At 42.4% G+C, this 16,152-nt stretch overlaps 1 protein-coding gene across 3 annotated transcripts in view; it reads left to right on the top strand.

Annotated features, from left to right (window-relative positions):
• MTHFD1L (methylenetetrahydrofolate dehydrogenase (NADP+ dependent) 1-like) overlaps positions 1–16,152 on the top strand; it is a 276,586-nt gene that overhangs the window by 209,104 nt on the left and 51,330 nt on the right. The window lies entirely within an intron of this gene.

Below are 16,152 nucleotides of genomic sequence, written 5' to 3'. Positions count from 1 at the left end.
TCCCAAGGGAGGTGGTGCTCACCCCATCTTTGGGGGTCTTCAAGAGGAGATTGGACAGGCACCTAGCTGGGATCACATGACCCCAGGGTTGGTGACTCTTTTCTTGCCTGCCAGGGGCAGGGGGTCGGACTAGATGGCCCACTGAGGTCCCTTCCAACTCTATGTATCGATAAATTTAAAAAACAGGTTATTTCTACTAACAGGGAAGAAGGTCAGAGGTATTTCCAAACCCATTTTGTCATTCCATTGTTCATACCCAGTTTGGTTCCTATTCAATCATTGTATACTGTCCTATATAGCACTATTTTTGCTTTACTCAATTTTATTATATTTTGTTGCATTGAATGAAAATAATTCCACAGATGATCATCAGCTGTAACAATGATACTTTTTCTTGAAGCTATTTTGGCAGCTGGAGGTACTTGTTTTAATTTTGATAAGTCTGACATAGGAATGGAATGTATTCTGTGTTGGAAGCAGAAAATGCTGGAGGAGGGCAAAAGAAACTCATCACCTTAGTATGAAGCAGATATGCTTCCATTCAGGTTTCTCAAAACAGTTTTTTTCATTTTTTTAATTTAAAGCCATAAACTGAAGAACCTATTTGGTACAAGGTACTCTTATTAAGGTTATATTGTTGGCACTACAACATTTTTTTGCAACTGGTAGAAACTAAATAAAAAGGTATAGAGATCATGAAGTATATTAAACGTGTATAAATTAGAACTGAAGCCAAGAGGAAGGTGTGTGTGTCTGTGTGTGTGAGTCAAAAGCACACACAAGCCCTTATGGGGATCACTCCTGGATTTAAGAGAGAGACAGGCAAAGCCTGACCAAGTGTTTCTTCTGTGTGGTCAAAAATTCAAAATGTGTATGCTGATGGATTGCACAGAGTTCAGCTACAGGACATGCTGTTTCTAATGGATGTGTACATCTCTGTGACAGTTGTTGGATACAGAGGTGCTTGAGTGCATATACTAGAAAACAGACAGAGAATTCAGCCCTTTTTTCTGTTCTGTATTTTGCAGAACTGTAACTTAGGGGTTAGTGGTCCAGTCAATGCATCATTCAGCCCATATTTTCCTGACCCTGAAATCTATCCTCCTACGTTAAGGCCACAGGGAGGGTTGTTTCCCTGCTCTAGTAAATGTTGTGAGACTTGCCAGATATTGCAGAAGTATGCTGACTTCAGTTCTTCTGGCTTTGCCTGTGAAGAAAAGAGCCAGGGAGTACTGACCTGAGGAGCACTTGTAACTCTGCTTGCCTGAGTAGTAAGCATCTCTGAAATCAGGAATCCATTCCCAGAAACTACTAAATTTCCACTCCCAACACATACTCCTCTGTCCACCCCTGTCCTCTTGGCAAAATGTAAGTTATTACTTAAGAAACAGACTCTGATGTTTCAACAAACTGTATGTGGACTGCAGGGAATCTTTCATGCATTTGAAAGCTCTTTGGCTAAGTATAGACACTCAAAAAGCCTGAGGCTGAATTGATTCAGTCTTTGCAGGTTAGTCTAAGTCACAGGGATTGAACCAACAAGCAAAGGAGTGCGCACACACTTTTGATTCAGGAAATGCAGCCACATGCCTGCAGTGGCTCAAGCCAGAAGCCGGGGTGCACCAGAACATGCCTGCCAGCTACTGCCAGAGGGGAGGGAAGAGAGAAAGCCCTGCTGAAGTGGAGTGGGCATGGCCAGGCCATGGCCCCTGCTCTGCTTGGGTGGAAAGGGGGTGGGGGAGGAAAGGTAGTGGCACTAAATTCATAAAAGCTTAAATAAGAAGTTTTCTCTGAAAAAATATGAACTGAAGAGCTATAAATGCAGCCTGGGCTGTGTTCGTTTACTCTTCCTGCTGCCCTCAAGGTCTCTGAGATTTGCAGTCCACAGTCAGAGCAGCAGGACTCTCAGGTTTGTTCATCACTTCCTCTTCCTGCTTCCAGGTGTCTCCACAGCATCCAGTGCTGTGGCGCTTGAATTTGTATAAATGGCAAAATGTACGTCAGTGCTAAGAAAATGGCAGCAGCGTGCTCTTGAACTAAAACGCATAGAAGGTGCTTTAGTTCAAATGTGCACTGCCACCATTTTCTCAGCACTGATGCACATTTTGCCATTTGTATAAATGTATGCGCTGCAGCACCGGGCACATCAGCTCTCATGCAGAACAGGCTCAGCTAATCAAGTCTGTTCTTACGTACAGGATTTCTCATGTGTCGAAGCAGACAAATGAATGTATGTAAATGCCCTAAGTTTTTTTTAGCAGGGCAAGGTAGCTCTGTACTCAAGGGAAGGTTAGTTTAACCCCCTTCCTGACCCCAATCCCCAGCTGGAGTTTGCCTGGGGGAAGCAGTGAGCCAGCCTTTACTGCTCCAGCTAGGAAGCAGAGGGGCGGGGCCAGCCCTGCTCTCTAGAGCAGACAGCGTGGCTCAGCCCAGGGCTGCAAGGCATGCTGGAATGGTGGGGGGCTCCAATTTAACTTAAACCATGAAGGGGTCTGGGACAGACATTGCATAAACCAGTTTGATCCAAATCAGTTAAGTTTGATACTATATTCAACCAACTTTTTCTTAAACCAGTTTCAGCCGTTTTGAAACTGGTTTATGCGCACTGAATTTCTGTTCTGTTACACATTTAAATCAGTTTCTCAGTACTTAAACTGGTTTATGTGTAACTTCTGTCCGTAGTCAAATTTGAAAATATCTTTTGACTCTCACCAAAGAAAATTTGACACCAATTATTCAATTTGTGGAAAAAAGTATCATTGGCAATAAATAATCCTATGATGTTCTAAGGATAAAGAAGCTATTCCTTCATTGGAGTGATTGTATGTTAACATAAGTATCAGAAAAGGCAGCACTGGTAAATAATCCCTGGTGATTTCATGGTGAATGAAGGAGAAGAGAGCAACAGTTGCATGCTTCAGCACCTGTAATGGACTGAAGATATTATGAATTTACTAGGCTATAATAAGAGAAGTCTAGAAATTAAGAAGCTTGTTTTACAATATTATAGATAGGTTATAAGGACCCGCCCTTAGAAATCCTTTTTTTACATGGTTCAAAAAGAGACATGAATATAGAATGCAAGATGCTTTGATGTGTAGGTGGAAGGAACAAATGAAGATGTGAGAGATGAAAAGAGGGCTAATATCCTTAGACATTAGAAACGTTTTCTTGGCCATAACGTGAATTCTGAAATTTAGGAGTTTTATAGAGAACAAACTTATGAAATACTGTATGTTGTCATGATTGTGTCCCTTATGCCGGCTTGTACGTTCTTCATGCAGCTAAGATGACTATTGTTTCTGATGGTGGTACTTGGAGAAAAAGAGAGGAATGTTGTTGTTCTAGACACCAAGCCAATATATAAACTTGCAGTAAGAGACAGGCCCTGTCTCTAACAGCTTACCACCTAAAAGGACAACAAGATGGGCAGGGGAAGTGAAACGATTTGCCCTAGGTCATCTGGCTTAGTAATGGCAGAGCCGGGATTGGAAACCAGGTTTCCAGTCCAGTGCCTTGCTCAGTGACCACTCTTTCTTCTTGTGTTCTGAGGAAGTGTCATTTCTTACAACTCATTCACTGTCATTAAAATCGTGTAGTCACAGTGGTAGCGTACATTTTAGAACTGGGCTGTGGAGGTATTCCAAGGGATACGCAGGGGAGACTGATTTCACCCTGCCAGATCAGACCTCTTTGTGGGCGAAATTCAGCCTGTGGGCCACTAGTTGCCAACCCCTGACTATACCTATTAATTTTTTGAGCTAAGCCTGTTAAGGGTAAAGAGGGTTGGGTCCAATCACTTCACTAGCCAGATCTGGCCATGAGCTGTAGGCTGCCAGCCCCTGTTGTTGGCCATATGTCAGCTGTGTGAGTGACCTATAAAAAGCATTGCTGATAGTGATGGTTTGTCTGTCGCACTAAGCAAATAGGTGCCCTAGTCACAGACAAGAACTCTACTATGCAAGGTGCTGCACCAACTCAGAGCAACAACAACAAAATAGTGAGGGGTATAATCTCTCCAAGATGATGTTAAAATACTTCACAACCTAACTTTCTGGTTATTAAATGAACTGTAATCAAGAAGTGTTTCTAGAAAAATAATGTAAAGCTATTCTCACTTAAATCATGCTGATGTTTTCTGTTCTAAATGCAGGTCATATGTTAAACAGCAACAACAAATCCACAAAGGAAGCTGTGACTGACAGATAGTTCATGTTAGGCTTATTCATTGCATGTGAAATACTCCTAGGTCAATTCAAGCTGAGAATTTCAGAATATAAATCTTGCACTAAGTAAATAATTAAAAGCAGCTTTGTCAAGAGGTTACATTTTTACATTAGATGTCACAAACACTTCTAGGTTATTCTGCAGCAGAAACCACAGAAATATGGAAGGTCTGTTGTAGGCTGCAGAAAACTAGTTGAGATTTCACTGGCTTTTTTGCAGTCATTTTAGATGAGGAAAGCCTGCCTTTACATTTGAGAAATTATTATGAACAATAAGAGCAAAAATAATTTTGCAATGTATAACATTTAGGGATCAGGATACTATTGTTCCAAGTACTATACCAACCACAGAATAAAACAGTGCCACAGAGAACTTGCAATCTGAGTATCGTGGCTACTGAAAAACAAGGTTCACTAGCCCTTAATGCTTTCCATAGAATATTATCTTTAACCAGACTTGAAGCCTTTTTAAATCTGAAGCTAATTTTACAGCAGGTTTCTCAGTAGCTTCGAACTGCCGTTTTCAGCATTATAGAGGCATTTGCCTCATGTAATTCTTTTACGTGCTACTTCCTAATGAAACCATAGCAGGTAATAGGAAAATTGGGAATAAAGAAAAATATTGTCAAAGCATTTCTCAAAATCTGGAAATCTTGTGTAAAAAAGGGGTCAGCAACTTATGGCCCACAGGCTGAATCTAGCCTACACAGCTGTTAGATCTGGCCTGCAGCCCTGGGGCCTCAGTGATGGGGGGCTTTGCCTGTGGACACTATCCCTGTGCAAATGCAAGAGTAGGTGGTGGCATCTAGGTTAGGGTTACCATACATCCTGGTTTTCCCAGATGTGTCCTCTTTTTTCACTTCCTGTGCTGCATCCAGATCGGTTTTTAAAACAAGAGCAATGGTCTATGTTTTTTGCTGTTCCCTCTGCTCTCCCAGGCTAGCTGCTTGGGACTGGGAGCAGCGGGCATCATGATTGGCTGTCAGGGTTGACATGCTCCCCGTGAGGGCCCTGCCAAGCCAGGTGAAGAGACAGTTTGTGTGTATGTGTGCACTGTTTGGACAGGAGGACTGGGGGGGCAGGGGTCTGCGGGTCAGGAGTGAGGGACACTGGCAGGGCTGGGGGGCAGGCGTCTGTGGGTTGGGAGTGAGGGGAGGCTGGCAAGGCTGGGGGAGCAGGGGCTTAGTAGTGAGGGGCAGAGGCAGAGCACGGGTATATCACTGCCCCCTCAGTCATTTGCCCTCTTCTCCACCCCCTACTGTGTCCTCTTGCTGCTGGAGATATGGTAACCCTAATCCAGGTCCTAGCACCCACCCCCCTCTGATTCGGGGTGTGTTCTTCCAGCCCACAGCTACAAAATTTGCCTATCCCTGCATTCAAAATAAAAATATATATGAAACCAGGTTTTAATATGTTTGTCTTTATACTATTGTGACAAGCGATATTTTCACTGCACAAGTTCAATAGCTGTGTACAATCTCCATGTCGTAGGAGGTTGGTTGATAGATTCCTTTGCTAAAGCAGGCAAAGGGAATGTGCATTTAAGCAGAGTTGTCTGGTTTTGGGTGTGAAAAAATGCATCAATTCCTGTTTGCATTTGGTAACTACCTATGTGCATCTTGCTAAGAGATTGTTCTTTACAGTAATTAAATTAATTTCTAATTCTAAGTGAACCTCAATATAGTGTTGTTGTGCTATTCATTGTTTACAAGCTCCTGAGCACAAAGATTTCCCTTGCTGTAGGCCAGGAGTAGGCAACGTTTTTTGGCCAAAAAATCCACAATGTCTACTTTGGAAGGTGCTGGAGTGCCGATATGTCGGAGCCCAGAGCAGCTGTTTGAAGTCTCCCAGCTGCAGCCAGCCACAGTAGGGCTTGCAGGCTCCCAACCACCTGCTGGAAGCAGCCTAGTCTCCATGGTTGGCAGCAGCTGCTTAGAGCCCGGGCTGGCGGTGGTGTGCTGAGCAAAACAGCCTTGCGTGCCATGCTTGTTGCTGACCCCTGCTGTGGGCAGACACAGAGTCCAGGCAGAATGGTGTCCTATTAAGTGCTCTACTGTGTTACAAGCAGGATACATTCTCAGCTTTCAGATGAGATGTGGTAAATATTGTGTAATATTATTATCACCAAATTATTTTCACCTTTTCCTCTTCCATTACACCTTGTCCCTCATTTTGTGCTGTAATGTAGTCTTCCGCTGCTTGCCTACCAATCCAGTTAGTTTTTTCTCAGTTTTAATTATTTTGTCATAATCTGCCTGTGTCTATTCACCACTTACTCACTTGAGTGCAGTGCTCTTACTTCTGTCTGTCTGTATCACCTAACTCTCTCATGTACTCGTGTGTACAACCTCAGTACCTCTGTGCCTTCTATCCCCTCTTCTTTTGTAGGAACCGCCTTCCCAGGCTGGTCCATTTACATTTATTACGTTAATTAGTACTTTTATTAAGTCAGGTTTTGTTGATTTGTCATGGTGATGACAGCTTCAGCTTTTGCATGCTCCTGAGTTTTCCAATATCAGAGATGTTGCAGATGCATTGTGCAACTGTTATCCTGGGAAAGAACTACTGCATACAACATTTGAATGTGGTAGTTGCTAGAGTCAGACCAGAAACTCTGCCATAGATTGTGAGATTTGAGAGAACAGGCCTACGTCTTGTAAACTCTCCAAACCTGGAAAACACCATGTTACCAGTTGAAGCTCACCTGGGCCTGACTTGTTCTCAGTGCTGTGGATTTTAATTGATTAATTCTCAAAAGTTGTATTCACTTACCACTCTACTCCATTGCATTTAATCTGTTTGTCTTTTGAAATACCTTCTTGTCAGCTTTGTGCCTGCTTTTTACTACTAGAGTGGGTTATTGCATCACCCTTTTGTTCTTACATTTGATTACATTCTGTTAATAGCTGGCTCTTTTTCCTCAGTGTCTGGTAATCAAACACAGGTAATTTGAAGGAGATCCAAATAATAGAATATCCTAATGTTCTCCGAAATAACTTTTCACTTTGAATCAAATGGTGAATATATATTGAGAATTAAAAATATTTGTTTCAAGTAAACTTAACGTCTTAATTAATAGGCATCATTGCTGATTCCTAGCATGCCTATCTAATACCCTGAGGCATTCATAAAATATAAATGGGTTGACTCATAAACAACTTTATAGGAAAGGGAGGGGACTGTGACTCCATGTATTTTGAATAGTTTATTTTATAGATGATGCAGAAAGTTCTACCTAATATTACACACAATAATACAGAATATATTCATAAATACTTTTCATGAGGTAGGCAGAAAAATGGCTTCTGCTTCCCTACCATCATCCACCCATAGTTATTTAAAACCAAAGGACAGCACTGTTTAGCAAGTTCTATCTTGCTAAATTCTTGCCTGATTTTTACATAATGCTTTTTCATCCACACATTTCAAACCTTTACAAAAGGTGTAAGCAGCAGTATGCCGTATATTACAGATGAAGGAAAATGTAGCCAAGGTAAGGTAATTTGCCAAATGAGCCAATGACAGGCCGCCTGAATCCTACTCCGGGCAGTACCATCACTAGGTTTTGCTGCCATTATGAATACCTGGAACACTTCTCATGGATCTGATTTGAATGACAGCCTCATCTTATCAGATATGGTATTTCAAATTTCAGTGAGCCTAAAAGTATCTGTTCAAAAACACATTCTTAAACATTGGTCACAATACCACCATCTAATCTCAGGTCTCCATCAGACCTGCATGCTATGCATTTTGAATGGCAGTCGAATGAACAGCTACTGTTTCGAAAGCACATACAACACAAGGCCTCTGACACATTACACCTAAGATGTGATTAACTGATTACTTCTTAAGTAGTGGCCTGGCTATATGTTCATTCAATTAATGGCATGATAAAACCAGTAAATAATAAAAAAGTTCTTATACAGAATATGTGTAATAAGTTTGTGGCTAGTTCTTATGTCTTTAATTGAACTTATGGCTTGGGAGCTCCCCAAACTGGGAGCCCCGATCAGCTGACAGACTGGATGCTCATGGGTCTTGGGTGGGCATACAGTCCCAGTGTCAACCTACCCATACTGTCCCTGCATTCACTTTCATTCGGGGATTCTCAATTTTGAAATGCCCCCTCCGCCCCAAAATCTTAAAGCAAAATCTTTTTTCTCCCTCTTGATATGCATCACTCTGGGGGCGGGGGGAATTAATTGTTTGGGGGTTTATTTGCTTTTATGGCATTTCTGTAGCTTTAGTTCTTGTTATGAGCGCTGGCCCAATAGTGGGCTTTCAGGGTTAAATAAACAGCTGTAAATTCACTAACCCTTATAAAATGCTATGAATACCTATATAGTTTGCAAAAATTTAATGAATCCCAGGGGTTTCATTCTGAATTTCCCCTTTACTATATTAGCTTAAGTGAATGTTTAAACAGATAGGTGGCAAGGTTTTGTCAGACCTTCCACCTCTTTTTTTTCTTTGTTTGTTTTAAAGAAACTATTTGTGTGCGTGCATGCGTGCGTGCCTACACGTACGCATATGGTGCTGATAAGATGCTAGTTAATACTTACTATGCTGCATGGGGTTGCATCCAAATCGGCTCTGCCTTAAGATGGGTCTGTTGCTCTTTTTTTTAAATGTTCTTTTTGCCAGTCACCTTTATTTTGGGAGGAAAGCCATTGTCTCTGATCCATACGTTACCAAAGGTTTGGGGGGACAGAGGCTTTCTTTGTTCAGTAAATCTTTTTAACATTGCTTCTACTAAAGGAAAAGCAGCCAGTGACTTGTCTGCAGGCCTTGGTCCCATGCTGATGACACAGCAGGCAACTCAGAACAGAGAAGAGCCTTTGCCTAGACTAATGGGAACAGCTAAATTACTATTTAAACCAAATAGGACTGGTAAATGGTTCCAGCTGTCTTTAAAGGAATGTCAGAGCTGCCCAATTTGGAGAAGCCCAGGTAAACAAAAATGTACACATTTCATACAGCACCGGTAACTGAAAATGTTGCACCCTTTTGTTTTCAGGACTGTTTAGACAAGCCTTGGGACTCCTAGTAATGAGTGGAGCATGCTTCTTTAATTACAAATTGGAGTTTTGATTAGGAATTAGCTGAACTGATTCAGCAAACTTCAGATGCTATTAAAACTAACTGTTTTATTACCCTGCTCTATTGTATTACTCACTGTCAATTTCCTTGCTGCCAGTCCAGCCAGCACTGGAAAAAGTTTGAAAAACTTCTGTGCTAGTCTTAAGGATTCCTTGTCCTTTGAAAAGTCATTCCTTCTGTCACCTTGCTTCTTTGTGATTGCCCAGCCACATTTGCTTTTGTAGAGTATTGAAGGGTGTTAATTTGGCAAGAAGAAAAACACACTTTCTTGGTTTTCTACACAGAAATGACGGAGGAAAGAGAAAATGTAAAAAAATGTTACAATTATACACTTCACAGGGTGAAAGCGCATCATTCTGTAGTGCTGGAATAGTTAGACTGGATCAGACAGTTTTTATTTCCACTCCTTATCACGCCCTCTGTGCAAGCAACACTCTCCTTTAACAGAATGGAGAGAAGAAACAAAAGTGCAGGCATTTTTGGATTCTTAGACATGTTGCACTTCATTGCCGTGCTGGTTTGCTAGCTGGACTGACAACAAAGTTGCATGCACTTAACACACTGTAAATCAGAAAATGCATTCCCTTGGGTTATTTTTATTTAAGAATGTGGTTTTGCATGGTGAGTGCGAGGTGGTGTTGATGCCTTTCCTTCTATGCCTGCCTCAAGTTTCTGGGGTGAGCCCGCAGCCTCCATGGTAGGCATACTCAAAGGTAGTTGTCATCAATGTAGCACAAGTAATAAAGGCAGTAGAGATACAGATGTAGGCTAAGATGCAAACTTCAAGCCCTCTGGGGATCTAGGTTAAGTACCTTGCTTGTTAAACCCATGCTGAAACTCAAGTCACCATATCTTCACAGCTATTCTTATTTGTACTGTGTTAAAGTTAATGCACTTCTGCATATCCATGCAACTATTGCCTGTTTGTTTTTTTGAGGAGACCCACACGAGTTACTTTGCTGATAGGAATTAATTTTAAGCATATGGTTGTTAGTATGTAATAGAAAGCAACCATTGTTCCTTCTGGATCATGGTGTGTGTGTGACAGGTCAGCAGGACCTTCGATGCGTATGCCTAGGCAGGAGTATTCAGAGACTGAGTCGAGACATTCGGTGCTTCAGTGGCTGTAGGATGTGGTTTAGCAATAGCCTAACTAGGGCAGGGCAACAGAGACAGCCATGCCAGGTGCCAGGGTGGAGGGGCAGAGATGCGCAGAGAAACCTGTCGCTACAGCCACGCAGTGGTGCTGGGAACAAAGCAGCAACCAGAAGTCACCGCTGCTCCAGTTGCCCAGCTGTATCGTTATACCTCCATGGTTGTTGAAACCTGGGCTTTTGCAGATACAGCTTGGATATAATGTGTTGCTGATTTTCTCTGGTATTTTTTATTCTCTTTGGTTGGATGCACTAATGCTTTCTGTTGAATGCTTTGGGTAAGGGCCTTCTACATGTGATCTTTGCTTCCCCGCACATCCCACAACTTGTATATGCAGTGTTTGTTTAATCTCTGTGCTATATTTAAGATTAGCATTAGTAATATTGTTGGTATTAATTCACAGATTTACAAGTTGGTGAATGAAAATGTTTTGTTCCTGTTTGTTTTCATACCATATAGGAATATTTCTTTAACGTGGACATTGTGATATCCACCCACTTCCTACTTGAAGCGGGGGAGGGGAGCGAGGGGAAACAAGTATGAACTAAGCCACTTGCCCAAACTGAGGAACTGGGCTTAATACAGATGATGTTCTGTAGCAACTCTCTTTCTTATAAATGAATATGCATTTACCCTTCTACTTTACACTCCTGAGTTTTAAAGTACTGAGATTATATGTAATTTAGAGCAGTGGATATAACACTGATGTCTACGCAATAACTGTTTGTTATCCTTCCAAAAAAATGTGGTGACTGGCCAGACAGCAAGCAAAGGCAATCTGATACACCTGTATGCCAGATGTTGTACCGCTGTGTGCATATTATTGCTGATCAGTCTTCAATAGGTGCCACAAGCCAATTTATTTAGTTTAACTCTGGGTTGTATTTTAGGGAGGTGAAGAATAAAGTTTGTCAGTCAAAAAAACAAAAAGCTAAATGGCATAGAGAAGAATAAAATTTTCTATAATATTTGGAGGCTGCCACTGGCCTTTTGTATTTAGTAAGGCCCATAATGTGGTTTTAAATTCACAAAATTTCCTCTGCTTTTTTCATAGCTTATTTTTGGTATCTATTTATTATGGCTGAAGCAGACTTTTCTAAGTCTTTCTTCAGTAAGATATTAGTGAAATAATTGTAATAATATAAAATATACAGCCTGAATTTTTCAAGGCCATGGAGATCCTTTAGTTTCAGTAGTAACTGGGCATCTAAATGCCTAATGCAGCAACCAGTCTCTTCTTTGTGATAACCTTCTCCATGGCCAACCCCTTTTTTTCAAAAGAATGCTTGGCAGCATCTCTGTGGAGATCTCGGTGGTTTGGAAGAAAGGGGTGTTTGCACTAGGCCCAGGCACTTCCACACTTAATCTTTTATTTCTTCAGCAGTAATCACACGTTGCTCATATATCAAAATGCAAGTTCCAGGCACTGATATGCTCCAGATGGTTCTGCAAGCCAAAGCTCAGGAGACATACAATGAAGCTGCAGCTGGATCCTGCAACACGTCTTTAAAGGAGGAAAGGGAATATCGTACTCCTCTCTGGGAAGGAGGCCAACAGACTGGATGTGAAAGTGGGTTGGCATATAGACCTTTATGGAGAGAAGCGGGGGGAAGAATGGTCCTATAGGCCTGGGTAAGGAGAGAAGGGCTGTCAGTCACTTAGAAATGACTTAATTTTTTTTGGATTAGCATCATATTTTTTGACTCTTCTCCAAAGCTTTTAAATCTCTTTCTAAAGTCCTGTATTATATTAGTTTCAGTAACTTGTTTGCTTCTGATTTCACAACTTGAAGTTGAAACAGTATTTCCTCCACCTCTTTCCTCCCCTGCCCCTGCATAATTTTCCAGTCCCAGAGGGGACAGTTTAGTTGCACCATTTAAGGTATTAACATTGAAAATGGCATAAACAAAGGTAATGGCAGCATACTTTCAGAAAGCACAAAGGTAATATATGGTAAGCCAAGGGTATCCATTGTGGAAGAAGTTGGCATTTAGAGTAGATGTGTGAGATCCATCTTCTACAATAAATCCTTTTATGCAGCTGTATTTTTGTATTTGGGTAAATTAACCCTTTTTATATATAAGTGTGTGTTTAGAACTGTTCAAGTGCTGGATTGACAGCTGCAGACTTAGGCGTGTCTGTATCACTGATTCTCAATCCAGTTGCACTCTAGATGTCCCTTATTCAACTTGAAGCATCCCTCCATAACTGTTGTGCATTGAGTAGCACCCTGTTTCAAAAACTAATTTATATATTACACTCCTTACCTTTTTGCAGAGGGGCCAGGCAGTGTGGGTTGGGGATTGACCAGGCAGGGACAAGCTTGAGCCTGCGCTTATCTGCTTATCGCTTCACAACTATCTTATCCCCTCATCCGTTTTAGGGTTTATATCTTAAGCGGGGAAGCTGATCTTTCTTCTCTAGCAGAATAGAAGCACAGAGAAGCTGTGCTGTATTGGCTACCAGAATAGCTTCCATTTCTGTGGTCCAGCAAGCAGAAGGGGTAGAGTTATAAGAACACAATTGCCATTTAATAGGTCCATCTTGCCCAGTTACCTGTCACAGTGGCAGAGTCCAGTGTTAACCCTCTCACAGCCACTAAGCCAATAACTACTGCAAATTCCTGAGCACTGTAGTATGTGCCAGGAGCAGCAATTTAGCAGGCGCAGGGTGTGAACTTCAGCATGTAATCTGTAGCCTCTTGATGAGGTTTCTGGTACAGACTTTACTATTTGCAGTAAGTAACAGTCTTGCTACTACCATTGGAAGGGTCTGGGCAGTGCCAGATTTAGGCTTAAGCTACTTAGCTACATTTTAGGGCTTCTCAATATGAGGGGCCTCTAAATAAGAAAAAAAACACTGAATCAATATTAAGTTTTATAATAATCAATTGGTAGATAAAGGAGATATGGGGAAATGACTCCAAATATAGACATTTTCATACTAATATGACAAAAAATATGTATACTTTGGATTGTTTTTATCATATGGGGCCTCTTAAACTGGACATAGCTTAGGGCCTCAGCATGTCATAATCTGTCACTGGCTCTGGGCCTAGCCTTGTTGCTGTCCTACCACACTATGAAGTTCCTGCTGCTTCACCCAAACTGTCTCCTGGGATGCCACACTTCCTGGATACTTTGTGTTTCCAGGACAAGTTATTCTGTGTATTTTTTTTTTCTTGACTGTATGGTAATATCCACAGTGCTCTGAGCTGACAAACTGCAGGAAGTGTGGGCCCTTCTAAACATGTTTGTAAAGGCGTGATAGGGTCATGGATTGGATCCCATCACACCTTATTGTCCGAGGCGGGCAACTATTTCAGACGGAGGGCCGCTTACCGAGTTTTGGCAAACTGTTGATGGCTGCATGGGTAGACCCACCCCTTGACAGGTGCCCCGCCCCCATTTCACCATCTTGTGACCAGAAATCCTACCCCCTGACCTTTGCCACCCAAAGTCCCTCCCCTTGCCCCAGAAGTAGTCCTTTCAGCAAGGGGTATTGCCACCTTGGAACCAGAAAAATACCAAATTATATTCTAAAAAGCAAACATCTGCAGCATTCATTAATTTGATTTTAAAAAATATTTTGTCCTGATTTACATGTCTTTGTGTAGTGTACACAAAGGTGATTGCACAGTAGCTTAAAATGAAGTCTTGCTCTTGTGTATTGTGGGGGGGATGTGGATGGGTATGGGGTCTGTGGGGGGCTGTGTGAGGGAGGGTGGCAGGGGTGTGTGGGGGTCTGCGTGTATGGCAGTGCAAGGCAGGGGGTGCGTATGTATGGTGGAGTGTATGTGTGGGCCTCACCCTATGAACTCATACGGTCTGCCCCTGCCAGACATGCCCACACACTCATACTGGTGGGGCCCCATGCTGCCCAGTCCAGTGATGCAACCAGGAGCCATGTGGTGCCAGAGCAGGACAGGGACAGGAAGAGAGTGATATGGCTGGGAGCTGGGCAAGGCTGAGCGGCTCAGTTCTGCTGAGGGCTCCCCCTGAGTCCTAATGTCCCTGGCTCCTGTTAGCTTTGACAGGCAGTCAGGAGCAAATAAATATTAATATACTAATTTTTTTAGGGTCCCTGTGGGCTGGATAGAATGGCCTGGTAGGCCAGATGTGGCCTACGGGCCATATTTTGCCTGCCCTTGTAGGCGGAGCCCAAGATCATGATCCCAGGCTCCCCCTGCTTCAGGAAGTAGCAAGCTCCCATGTCTGGGAGCCTCGTCATCTGAGCTAGGCTCCCAGCCACCAGGGCACCATTGAAGGGAGACTGCAGCTGACAGTGTCCTAGCCATGAAGATATCACATGTACCATTGTGGTTGGGAGGCTGCAGGGGCACTGCAGGCAGCCCCATGGCTTAGACATCGCAGGTAATGCAGGCTTGTAGCCACAGGAGTATGTGAAGCCCCCCGCAGCTGGAAGCCTGTGTCAGTTGTGGTCTCCCAACCATGGGGGAGCCTGGAGCACCCCTGCAGCTGGAGGCTTGTCATCTGTGACCGGGCAGCATGGGGCACTCCCAGCCACGGGGGTGCCTGGAGTTACCTCCATGACTAGAAATCCAAGTCAGTTAGTCTTCCAGCCACTCAACTGATGGGGCTGTCAGCCACAGGGGCATGTGCTCCCATGGCAAAGAGCCTGCATCAGCTGTGAGCTCCCAGGCTTGGTAGCTTACATGGGCCACTGGCTGGGAGCCCCATCAACTGACAGGGCTCCAAGCCATGGGGGGCTCTGGCCACACAATTAATGATGTAATAGGAAGTAGCCACAAAGTTATTACACATATTCTGTGGAGTAACTTTTTTGCTTGTTCTCTCTGTTATTGTGCTGTTAATTGATTGAATGTGTAGCTGAGTGACAATTTAAGACCTAATTAACTGATTAATCATGTCTTAAGTTTAACATGTAGGTGGGGCCTGCCTGTGACAAGGTGTCACAATGCGTGTGATGATCTTCCTTAATAAGTAGCAATGTTGTCAGTTGTTAGTTTCATATTACTGCTTGGCATATGGGTGGGTTTCATCCCATGAATCCATTGCTACTTAATCATAGTGATGAATAAACTAACTAAAACTGTGTGGCTAGACCTTGGAAGATGTTTTTCCTTACCTGCAAAATTTTGTCCAAGAAAAGAAATGCAAAGCAAAGCAAGCCATTTACTAGTAATATGAAATTGCAACTTTTCTGTCTTAAGTCTAAATAGCATTCTGTCACTTATTGAAAGTGAAAGGAGAGGGAAGGGTTATTGTGGCAGAACAGAGCATATTCCATGACAATGTTTTATTTTACTAAGTGCTGTTTATAATAGAAATTGCTTTCATGTGTTCTTGAATCACAAGGTTCTTAGAAAAAGTTAATCATATGTTTACAACATATCTATAATAGATCGCAATCAGATTTGTCAGTTGATTCTCATTTCCTTAAAATATTCCTGTTGTATCTTATGCCAACATCTTTTCTATCTCCCATTAGTGTGTTGATTGGTATGGAGATATGAACACAAAAGCTTCTGTTTATTATGTGATGGGATTCTAACTAGATGTTAATTTCCACTATACATTACCTTTTTTCCCCTCAGTGTTCATCAGTCCTACTATTGTTAATGCCCCTTAAGAGCAATAGGTCAAAGTTTAAACACCCCTGAATTTCTTGGTACAGTACAATACTA

This window comes from Crocodylus porosus, unplaced genomic scaffold (genome assembly GCF_001723895.1).
Source record: "Crocodylus porosus isolate Cpor-Errol unplaced genomic scaffold, CroPor_comp1, whole genome shotgun sequence".
Lineage (NCBI taxonomy): Eukaryota > Metazoa > Chordata > Crocodylia > Crocodylidae > Crocodylus > Crocodylus porosus.
The sequence above is the reverse complement of the archived record's forward strand: the minus strand, read 5'-3'. Positions and strand labels throughout refer to the sequence as shown.